The sequence below is a fragment of the Melozone crissalis genome, unplaced genomic scaffold, assembly GCF_028551555.1.
Source record: "Melozone crissalis strain CALT ecotype California unplaced genomic scaffold, PUWL_Pcris_2 ptg000027l_1, whole genome shotgun sequence".
NCBI lineage: Eukaryota > Metazoa > Chordata > Aves > Passeriformes > Passerellidae > Melozone > Melozone crissalis.
Window position 1 is genome coordinate 74,437,167 of NW_026535805.1, and position 11,600 is coordinate 74,448,766.

Genomic DNA, 11,600 nt, shown 5'->3' on the forward strand with positions numbered 1-11,600 from the left:
AAGATATAGCTGGAATTAGATTGCTCCATGGTTGGAAAATATTTTGGAGGTTCTGCAGCACAAAACCAGCCTCATTTCTGCTGCTGTTGTAAGAACTTGCCTTCCTACCTTGTTCTGTGCTGCTTCAGAATGAGACATTGAACATGGGCAGTCAGCTTCAATCAAAGTAAATCTCAAAACAGCCCTTTGTCCACCTCTGAAATCTCAAAATGACCATTCAACAATCAGTTTACATCCTTTGTTCCCCTTGCTTGTAGAATCAGTTCATTTTGCCTGTTACCATGATTTTTGTGTTTTGCACTACCCAAGATAAAGACATTATTACTGGAAAATGCTTTCCTTAAAAGAATTATCAAATTCGAGGCACCATGATAGGTGAAAAACACACACTACATTCATCTTCCGTGTTGTAAAATGTAAAGAAAAATATGGCCTTTTGAAGGTATCACAAATCTTTAAATTGTTCCAGTATTACATGCTGCTCCATAACTAGGGTAATTTACATTTTCTTCTTAGATTCTTTTCCCTTTTTGACAAAAATAATTTTACCATCAGCAAACTGGCTTTGCTCTGAAATCCCTGATTTGTCAAAGTTGGCTTTGTTTCATTCACCCTTCTGTGTCTTCATGCATAGATGAAGAGGCATTGGGGCATTGATTGTGTTTAGTGACTATGTTTAAACCTCCTGTTAAGAAGAAAACATCTGGAAGAGCTAAAACTTTTGGTGAAAATCAATGTTTGGCTGTTGTTGGCAGACAACCCTGTTTACAGATAAAAGTCATGGGTGTAGCTTTCCATTCAAAATTCTTTTCTTTATTTAAGAAACTGGAGACAAACTATTCCACTACAGGCATATGAAGGTGTAGGGACATGATCCAGTATTGCCCTGCACTTAGGACACGTATGTGGCACTTGTTCTGCTGAGCCTGAAGCTAATTCATTGCCACAGCTCCAAGAATACTGATATATTTGACCATGGAACCTGCTGAGTTGCTCCCATGGATTGCACAGATGTTTGTCCATCACAGTTACATAATGTATCATATTAAAGTGCACAGTGGAAAGAGAAATAGAAGAGCTGAAAATGCAAAAAAAAAATCACTACTTCTCAGCAGTCCTTGCATGAGTAAAAGTGCAATGGGTGTCAGGGTTGGTTCCTTTTCTTGTCCATTTTAAGTAATGAGTACTAATTTTGTTCTTAATCCTAGTATGATATAGGATTTGAGAGGATCCTATTTTCTGAGCTTCATCTACTCAGAAGCAGAGTAACATTTGGGGAAAAAACTCCAAATGTCTTAACAAGGAGTTTGAATTTTTCCTCCAAAAATATTATTTCTTTCTCATGAGATATAATTAGAATTGCCTGCAATAAAAATGAAAAAACTGAAATTTTTTGTAAAACTGAATTTTTTGCTATGGAAAAGTATAAATGGAGCATTTTCAGACTGACCAGCTAGTTACTTTGTCATTTCTCTGTCTGAAGTAAGGAATTGTTTGAGCCTAAATTTGTAACTTTTTTTTTTTTTTTTTGTAGCTTTGACTACATTCTGCATTCTGGTGAAACAGCTGCACTGTACTGATTACCTGATGGCCATCTGTTTCATTAACACAAATATAGTTTAAAAATCCCCAACTTTAGATGAGTTTAAGAAAAAATTTTTAATAATCTGCATGTGTTTCTTCAGAGAGCACATCAACTTGCTGAGAAAAACTAAAAAATGTAATAATTTATGTCTCAACTCTTTTATAAGGCTAACATTCAGCTTTAGTGAATTTTATGTATTCAGTGAATACATCATAGTTACTTCTCAGTCTAGAGGAACTTAATGCAGTTATTCTCCCAGCTGATTCTGCTAAATCAGTGTGGGGGTTAAAATAATAGTTCTGCTTTTAAGCTAATTTTTCCATGCTAGTGTGCAATTTAGTTCAAGTGAAGTTTTGTTTTATAAAGCCATGTTATAGATAATTTATTAAAACTTCAAAGCTAATACAAACAGTGGTTCAGACACTTTCCCAGCCTGGTTTAATTGATTTTTATTTAGACTGTGGTTCTCACAGGACTCTGCCTTCACACTGTGGTAGTTCATATTACATTTTGTTGTTTCAGTCTTCCTTTTAGGAGCAAACAACCCCCTTAATCAATCAGAAACATGAGAAACTGCAACCTATTCAGTTTGGTTAGACAATTTGTCACATATATAAATACCTTTCACAGTCTTTATGATAGAAGTGGCAGTATCACCTCAAGCATCAGCTGAACATGTAACTCTAGTGAATTTTTGAAGGACCACTGCATGTTCAAAAAAATAAAGAATGACTATGAACATTCAGATGTTTTGATTTTGATTTGCAGTGATTGTTTATGTGCACATCAGGGAGCTAGAAAATGTAAGGTGTAGGAGTTCAGAATGAGAAGAAATTGTATTTTTTAAAAGTAGGCTGTGAACTTGAGGTCTCATTATTAATGTTTTATTCCATTAAAAGCATTAATAACTTATAAATCTAGGTACAATTATGCATTGAATTTCCAGGAAAGAGTCAGCATATGAAAAACTAAAAACTTCTCCTTTATTGTAATATTTTGCATCAATATTGCTTTATTTTCCAAGGAGTTACATATTTTGAAAAGTGAAAAATTTATGGTCTTAAGAGACTATCTGGGGGAGGAGGTAGGTAGAAATTATTTTTCACTGAATGCAGAAAAGATACAAAGAAGGAGAAAAAACGCCTAAATTTTGTGTCATATGGGAATTTCTTTACTAAACCATGCAACGCTTCTCTTAGTAGTCTTCATTTCTAGTCTCAAAAGGCCTTGACTGTGAAAAGATATATTCCATTACTAAAAAAGACTAAATACTCCACTCAGCTCTATTAGGGAAAAAATAAACTGAAAATTTGGCAATACTCCCACAGTCAATGTCTTATGAGTTCTTTATTGGGGTTTTTTGCTTCTTTTTTTTTTCTGTTGTTGTTTGTTTGTTTTTTCCTCTTTTAGAAAAAAAAAGGTACAGCGATCTCACCTTTCTGTGGCAAAGGAGGAATGCCATATTCCCACACTACCTCCCACAGGTGTCACCGCCTCATCTGGGGGGCTCAGGCATACCCTGTGAGGGGACAGTTGGGGACAGCTGGAGCTGGCAGTGTCCTCTCCTCACAGTGACCACCCTGCAGCTCCCATTGCCGGCGCCTTGCCAGGCATGGTGCTGACAGAAACCCAGAATAACTCTCTGGGAAAAAAACACTGCATGGCTACTGGTTTTATTTTCTTTAATTTGCCGTTTTTCTTCCTGTCTGCTACTATCTTCTGATTTTTAAGTGAAATATTGTGGCAGTGAATTCTTAAGAACATATGGCTTTCCTTTTGTTTACTGGGGGAAGTTTGTGCTTTTTTTATTTTTTTAATCTCCCTCTTCCTTTTTACTTTTTTTGACTCTGCTAACAAAGAGGGCTCCTGAACTCTGAACAGCGTTTTAAAACACTTGTGTTCATGTAGCTCTACAGAAATACCAAGTAAACACTCAAAATCAGAACTGAGCTTCTGTACTGAGGGGACTTCAGTGATACTCACAGCTCAGATATGAGCAAGGTCATCTTCTAAAGTGGATTTGTTCATGTATCAGTGAATCAGGCAGAGGTTTACTCATTCCATGTTTCAACCACAGTAAATTATGCATCTTGAAGTTCATCTGCCCTTTAGAACTGCAGCATGATGCAGGACATGGAAATAGTTCTGTTCTCCCCCATGATTTCTTGTGACACTCACACAGGCAGTGAATAAAACTGCTGGCAGCTTTCATATTTCACCCCAATAAATGAGTATTTTACAGCCAAGGGGCTGTGGATTTCTCTGGGTTTTGGTTTGGTTTGGGTTTTGTTTGTTAGTTTTGTAAGGGCTGTTTATTTTGGCTTATTTATTAATCAATAGTTGACCCTATTACTTCCAAGAGTGCAGTAGGAACACTTGTAAGCTATTCACTGCGGGAAGAGGAGTGTACACACTGAGAAAGTGTTTGCTGTTAATATTAGATTATTGTCAGCCAAGGTTAGCTAAGATGTAAGATTTCATCTACAGTTTGTAGTGCTTGTTCAAAGAGATGAAGATTGATTGTTGCTATATTTAAATGGATCATTATTTTCCCCATTTTTTGTGTTGTCAAAGCCAGGAATACTTCTAGTCTGAGTTCAGCTAAAAACTTCTAACCTCTCAAATTATCCTTGGCAGTACTTTCCCTACTTCAGTTGAATTGTATTTGATGCTGGCTTCCAATTTTTTTTTTTTTTTTTTTTTTGAGCATCCAGTTAGGCTGCTGGTGTATCTGACATTTTCCATTTTCCAGAATGTGTGCATAAGCACGGACACATGAACGTGTATGGTGTTGGTGTGGGCCCAGGCTGCAAGGATTCTCACAGCTGGGAGAAATATCCTCAGCTCACACTGACCTGAGTTTCTGCATGTGTCTCTGGGGGCCAGATGCAGTACAATCTAGGAACTGGTAAGTTTTCAAGAGGTGGGACACACTTGCATTTGGAAGCATAAAGCTTGTTAAAACTAGGGAGGGTGGTAAAGAGACCATGTCACACATAGTTCACTCTTCCTGTATTCTTATCAAATGGAAATTTTATGGAGCTTTCAGCTTAGTAATTCAGTTTGTACCCAAATAAGGCCCAAAAAATATCTGAGTTTGACGGACACTTACCTATTGTCCTTCCAGGATCCTGGTATCAAATTCTAAGCTGAATGTAACTTGACAATGAAGAATCTTTCTCCCCTTTTCTATATGCAGTCCACATCCCTTCAAAAATTACTTTTTGGAGGTGATCAAAAATTTTAATTTTTCTTCTAGGGAAATGGTGTTGGTGAAAAGGTACTGTTAGTGTCCTCATTATTGGTCTCTTTGCTGGTCCATCAGCCAATTTCATTATAACCTGATAAGTGGGAAAAGTCTCAGAGATATTCAGATGCTTTTATTTTAAAGAGAAACATCGGCATGAATAGTGAAAGCAGGCATTGCTCTTGTTTAGCTGAACAGCTGAAAGTCAGGAGTGGAAACTGGGATGTTCTGGTCAAAGATACAAGAGGGAAGCAACACAATGTGCAGGGATTTTTTTAAGGAATCTGGTAGAGAAACCAGAAATGGATGGGTCAGCACAGATCAACAACTTACAGACACAGGAGTTTTATCTGTTCTTTTGTTCTTGGAATAATTTTGTCTTTGATATTATCAATGGAAACACATTTTCATTTAATTCCTTTTTTCTATGCTAAGGGGATAATGTTTATGTATGCAATTTTTATGTATGTTGGTTATTTATATGCAACTCATTTATAAATTCATTTTTCAGTACAGATATGCATAAAAAATAAGCTGAATCTATCTACTAAGTCAGATGGTCTTTTCCAGAGGGGCCTGAATTTAATATGATGGACTTTAATGTCTTTTTTCTGTGCTAAATCAGTAAAATGATGGACTGACATAATTGAATCGAAAGAGAGGTCTTTGTTTGTTTTGAACTGCAGCCTATTAGGGCAAAATCTTTCAGGTCAATATATTTTCTGTAGTGTAAGTCCACAGCAAGAGAGAATACTTATGATAATAATTAGGGAAAAAAACCCTCACATTGAAATATCTTGTAATGTCTCTCTAAATGCACCTAACATTAATTAGTCAATTAAAATTAGTTAATTAAAAATATCTTTAAAAAAAGCAAAATAAATTGATTAGGCATTTAACAACAAATCTCCTAAAGATAAAAATTTAACATTTAAGTTGCTGTTTGTAAGCTAGTTGTAAGTTGTTCTAAATTCAAGAATTGAATCCTCTACTCAGGCGGGAGCATGAAGGTAAATTTATTAACTTTGTGCTCCACATCAAAAATGTCAGGAAATCACTCATTCACTGCATTTTCTTACATCTCTGTAGGCTAGGGCTCATCTGCAATGGGGAACCACCACAGATCCCAAACCGTAGTGAGTACCATGCACTCCAAATTCTTCAGCACGATTGCGAAAGCCAGCAGTATAGTGAAAGTGCATGGTCACCAGATGGCCAGAGCTGTTTGCCATGTAAACTGGTGCTACAACACAAAGAATTTCCTCTTGTCTTTTGGTGTGCAAATGCTGCATGGGCCCCATATGAACACAAGGTCCTATGGCCAGTCTATCGTGCGGAGCAACTGCTTTGTTTCCTCAGTCTAATTCCTTGCATTTCTTTCCCATTAAGTCCAAAGTTAGTCCCTTTTGACAGAGATGTCCTATGTTTTATTATTTGTTCACAGACATCTCAGATACGTAGATAAAAAGGTTTTTTTTTCCTTTTTGAATGAGTTAGATGGTTTGTAGAAAAGAATGGTTAGAGAAACACATTGATTTTCTCTATAAACTTTCAGAGTTCTGTAACTTCTTTTAGAATTTCAGTTTCAGGCAGCACTTCTAATGCTTCCTCCACAAAGTTTCTCCTGAGCTCCCCTACAGTGAACTTATATTAAAATACATGTATCTAATTTAGACTTTTCCTACCATTAACTTATACTCTGTGAATGCTTCTTTTAGCTTTACAGCTTCTTTTGCACTCCTCCTATTCCTGCTATGCTTGAAAAAGATATATTAACAATTCTTCTGGTTTTTGCAACTCTTTTTATCAGACATTTCTTTGACATGCCACATTCTGGTTTTATATTTAGACTGCTTGGGTTTATGGTTCTTTCTATTTATTTCTCTCATTTTGATACAACTCTGATTTCTATAACCATAGCTCTCTATTTCCGTGCCTACACCCCTTGCCTAGTCTTTTTTGTCCTTCTTCCTCCAACCCTCTACCTCCATTTCAGTTTCTACTCTTTCTGTGCTGGTTTAGATGGACTAGTAAGAGAAAATGCTCCTAATAGAAGACATTAGAATGAACAAGAGATGTCAGATTCTGAAAAGAAAATATGTGTAAGAGAGGGGCAGACTGGATGGGGATTGTTTTCACATAACCTGACTGTCAAAAAGTAAACAGTCTGTCTTGCTTGATCATCTAATCTTCCTCTATTGTCGTGGAAGAGTGAGGGTCTTCTGCAGGAGGCAATCTTTCTCCCCCAAAGAGACAGATCTTGGGAGTGCATACTTATCTTTGAAAAATAGGGACATACACTAGAAGAGTGGGTTGAAATTGAGGCTTAGTAAATGGCTTGCCAAAGTTTAGTGAGATGTGGGGTCATGACCCAGGAGTGTCAGTCACTTGCTTTTTTGTTTTGTTGGATTAATTCAATCTGAAGAATTAACTGAATATGATTTTCATTGGCATACATAAAGTTATAGAGTTAGAAAGTACAATCTCTTCTCAGTCTCTTAATTTTCAGCAGACATATCTCTTTAATTCTTCAGTTTTACAAAATAATTTGCTTATTCTGTCTACAAGTCTAGTTTCACTGCATATCTCCTGGTGAAAAATTCCTTGGCTGTTGCCATAACTGGGAACAAAGCAATTCAGATATTCTGCAAAGAAAAATGGGTACCATTTTTTTTGTCAGCTGTCAAGACCTTATATCATGAATAAATCCTGAGGAGGAAAGGTTCCTTTCTGCAGCTGCTGCTCGGTGTCTCAGATTCTCAGCCCGAGGAGAGCTCCTGTTCTCTGGCTGCGTTATGCAGTCACGTCAGCTTCGTACCTACCGGTGAACAGAGATCCTGGGTACAATGAATCATTCAGCCTTCTGTGCAAGGAAGGAAATACTTGGATGGCTAAAGGCAGGGTAGAGTTTCACTCAGAGCTGCATGAATTTCCCCGAAACCTTCTTAAAAAAAACAGTGTAGTGCTGATTTTAGTGTGTTCTATTTGTCATTCAGAAACAACAATGCATTAGCAGCTTTGAACTCCCAGGTACTAAAAATATATGTTACATAAGGAGATTGAGAGCAAGACTCAATAATGCTTTCAAACTGAAAATATTCTTAAGCATCTTTCCATTGCTCCAGCTAAATAGTTCAGTTTTGCAAACAGCAGAGCTATAGACACTGAGAGAGCCAATCTGTTCTAGAGAGTATAAAGAGACAATTGAAGCAAGACACATATTTAGACAGATCTTCAAATTCAAGAAAGAATTTTTTTTCTGAAATAAAATGTGCCCTTGAACCTAAGAGCTTTTCTTTTCTCTTCTTTGAATTTGATTTTGCCGGTACTTGCCTTGGCTGTTTTATTCATTTTTTGTTTTCCCCATTAGCACCTTTTCTTTCAATGACAACATTTTTAGCTGAATTCTACCATATAACATCAGGGAAGTGCTCACATAACATATTAAGGATTTTATTTTACAAAATGCCAATCATAACAAATAGTTTGAAAGAGACGAAAGAGACCTGTTTCTTAAACAAAATTCTGTGCACAGTATTAGTGAAATGCATTCTCCAAAAGGGAAACTATAATTGAAATAAATCTTTGAGCAGAATTTTCGGCCAACCAAATAAAGTGAATGCCTGTTACCTTGGTCTAAATTTAAACCAACCTTCGTTCATAACTGCAGTAAGAAAAACCCCAAACCTCTGCTAGAAAGGAAAAAGAAACATAGCCAAATTAACACGAATAGCTATGAAACCAATACCTGTACAACAGAGGGGTCTTAGACAAAAGAAATATGTGAAATTTAAATGTAAAATCTCCAAATGAAAAAGAAAAAAACAAGTGAAAAGATGGTCCTAATTAGCAACAGACATAGACATTAAATATAATGCAGAGGGGTACAGGATATAGGAAAGTATTTCAAATATGTTAGCACTTTAAAATGTCAGACAGTTTGAGACAGTTATGAAGAATTTATTCCTTGGTTTTGGAAGGCCTAACAGACATGCAATAAAATTCACAGGAGCACTGCTAAAAGAGAGCAGAATAGCAGGAAGAGTCAAGTGTAACAGTAATAGAATCCAGTATTTAGCAATTTTATATTTCTATGAAGAGGATGAATATTGGTGTACTTATTTTTTTGTATTTGCATAGTTTTTATATACACGCAGGCATACAGAATCTGTATAGAGATCAGAAGTGCCGTGTTATGATGGTTTTAGGAAATCTGGTCTATTTCAAATTAAATAAAATATCCAAATTTTCTCTAAGTCTCTGAGGGGAAAATGAGAGAGAAAATGTCGAAGGAATAGCAATTTTTAATTTTCAGGAGAAGTAGCAATAAATATCAAAAGAAAACAAAACTGTGCAAAATTTAAATTAAAAAACCTAATGAACACTTCACTCTGAAAATCATGAAGAGCTGTCAGAGCACTGAGTTGTAGTTTATATCAAAAAGCAACACATTGATATTTACACAAAGTCATTATCTCTAATGCAATATTTGAAGATGTCTGCAATTAGATTTTATTGTAAGTGTTCATTGAGTTGTCAGAGCAGAATGCATTTACCTATGTTCCATCAGTGTATTAGATGCTGCTACAGCTCTTTCATCATTTTGTATTTGCATTGGTCTCGAGGCTGTTAGAGATATCATTTAAGGAAGAGTGAGGGGTTTTTTATTTCTTTGAGAAGATGCAACTTTCTAATTATAATGTGGCACATTTAGTGACCTGCTATCTGTAAGAAACACTTTTTGCTGCTAGTATTTTCCTGGGGTTTTTTCCTCCTAATGTAAATTGAAAATACTACTTTGAATTCTGGTATCTGGAAGAAGCAAACTGTTCAACTTAATGGCCCAAGATATTTCAGAAATATGCAAAAAACATCATTCCCTGCATTTATTCTTTTTTTTTTTTTATAAGCAAAACCTATGTATCTGTGAGCCAACAGAGTGAAGAAGAGATGGAATTTTACTTGGAAAACTCAGTCAGCTATATAATACTGTAAGAACAGCTTGCTCTGTTAAGAAAGAGGGTCCCTGGAATTATTCCATTTATATTTTTTTAATTCAGAAATATGGTGAAACATTTCATCCAGACTGTGGATCCACTTAGAAGTGTTTCTGTTCCCTAACTATCGTGGGAGCAGCCAGGTCATCACTACTGCCTGTTCTTCCATCAGGACACGCGTTGATTTTCCCCATACTCTATTTGTACAGGTCTACAGGTTGGCTGGGGAGAAGATGGCAGATCCTTCCTCCCCATGGCTCAAGCTGAGGAGATCACTAAGGCTGGGATTTTTCTAAAACATCTCAATGATTTAGGACCATGGGTTTCTGTTGACTTTTGATGGTTCATGTGAAACAGACATCATGTGTGTACCTACAAAATTCCATTCCAGAATTTTCCTGCCAATAGCATGATATAACATATTCTAGGCAGCTCTTTATTGGCAAGATCCTTTAGGGTAACTAGAGTTCACCACATTGTCACTCCACATTGTCACAGATGAAGTGGACATTTAGCCCATCTGTGCCAAGTTGTATAAAGCTCTTGACTTATGTTAGTCTTGATAAATTATGCTGGTGTACATCCAGAAATTTGCAAAAATTGGTCTGAGAACTTTGGAGACTATGTGGAACATCTGCATGGCATGAAAAATAAGTATCACACATTGATAAAAACCAAAGCAAAACAAAACCAAACCACCCCAGAAACTGCATTGCTGAAATTACTGTCTTAGCAGTTCTCTACTTTTGTAGCAAAACCATTTTCCAGGAGAAAGATTCATAAAAAAATTTCGCCATGACAGCTGACGAGGCAAGGAAAGTCAAGTGTCCATGCTTCATCCTCTGAGCAGAAATATTGAAGAGTGGGTGAAAACCTCATTCTTTATGACAAAATTCTCAGACTTCACCATACCCAGGTTTTCACCCCAAATTCCCACTGAGAAAACACTTATAAGTCTCTATTCTCTTTGTATTTATTGCATCTGAAATGTGCTCAGTTTCCATTGCCTTTCATCTGAGTTTGCTTTTGCTTAGGTTACATGGTTTTGAATAACATAGGGACATGGAAACAAAATCATTTTTGAGGTAGAGCCATAAGAAAGTCAGGGATTTGTCTGCTGTGGTAGAAGATTTGCACAAGCCTTGCACACTTGAGCATGTTTTTGGGAAAAAGTTGGAGCTCACTGCTCACTGCTTGTAATATAAGGCTGCGATTACCAAAATGAATAAAATAACATTGAGTGATAATTGTTTAAGGTTAAAATCCACAAGTAAATTTTCTTTACAAATATTTTTTCAAATATATAAAAACCCCAACTTTTTCATGTTTTGAATGCACTGATTGCTATCGGGCTTTTCTTTTTAAAAAGAATTTCAGTGTGCTTCTAGTAAACCATTTTGATATTAAAAACTCTCTAGCATCCAATCAACTAACAAGAACCTGAGCCTAGCTGAATCTTTATTCTGAATGAGCTGAAGTACAGGACTGTCTTTACTCTTTCTGAGAGAATAAATATTCTCTATGTATGATGTGCATTGTACACAAACCCTTGTCCCTTTTATAGTTGTATTTGGCCTATGACATATGAGTTTAATGTGATTAATGTGCAGTGCAGACACATCTCCGAGGGCGTGAAACCCTTCTGTCCTCATGCCTCCTCCAGGACCTTGTTTCTTCAGAGGATTGTGCCTCTGCACAAGGATATCTCCTGCATGAACTGAACTAATCCCCACCAAATAAAGGAACATTTTTCCTTAAGGACAATCCTTTT